Genomic DNA, 742 nt, shown 5'->3' with positions numbered 1-742 from the left:
AAAAAAGGAATTTCCTTGGCTGTAGAATTAGTTCATATGTCAAAGAATTTTCAGTCTGGAATCAATCACTGAAAAAGACCATTGAACAAAGTAGAGAGTGTTAGTTCTGCAACAGCCTTAAACCACTTTGATAAATCACAGATGAAATTCAGATATGTTAATTTCCTTGGCTGTGGTATTAGTTTGTATATTAAAAAAACTTTCAAGCTGAAACAATCATTTTACAACCTAGAGAGTGTTTGTTCTGCACCAGCCAAAAGCCACTTTGATGAACCAAAACTGAAATCCAGATCAGCTGTAGTATTAGTTTATATATAAAAAGACATCCAAGCTGAAACAACCAATACACAAAGCAGAGAGTGTTAGTTCTACACCAGCCTTGTAACCCTTAGGTTAATTACAGATGGAGTTAAGCAGCATTGGTATAAAACAGCAAAAGAAGCAATCAGGATATAAGGAAGTGAGTTAATAGGAATGCTTTATTAAACACTTTTATAAAAGTGGGGAAGGAAAGATAAATTCCGCACTTCTGTTATAAACATGCCCCTATGTGTAATAAGCAGTGATGGCTGGTGTTGGGCAAAGACAAAGTAGCTTCACATGTGTAACAACCCACTCTCTCCGCCCTAAGGACACACTCTGGCAATAACCAAATGTAAAAGAATTTCAAACGGTACATCAAGTGCGCCCGGCTGCACTAGGACCCTGCAGCTCCCAATGCCCAGCAAGCCCCGCCCACCAG

Source organism: Xenopus laevis, chromosome 6L, assembly GCF_017654675.1.
Source record: "Xenopus laevis strain J_2021 chromosome 6L, Xenopus_laevis_v10.1, whole genome shotgun sequence".
NCBI lineage: Eukaryota > Metazoa > Chordata > Amphibia > Anura > Pipidae > Xenopus > Xenopus laevis.
The sequence above is the reverse complement of the archived record's forward strand: the minus strand, read 5'-3'. Positions refer to the sequence as shown.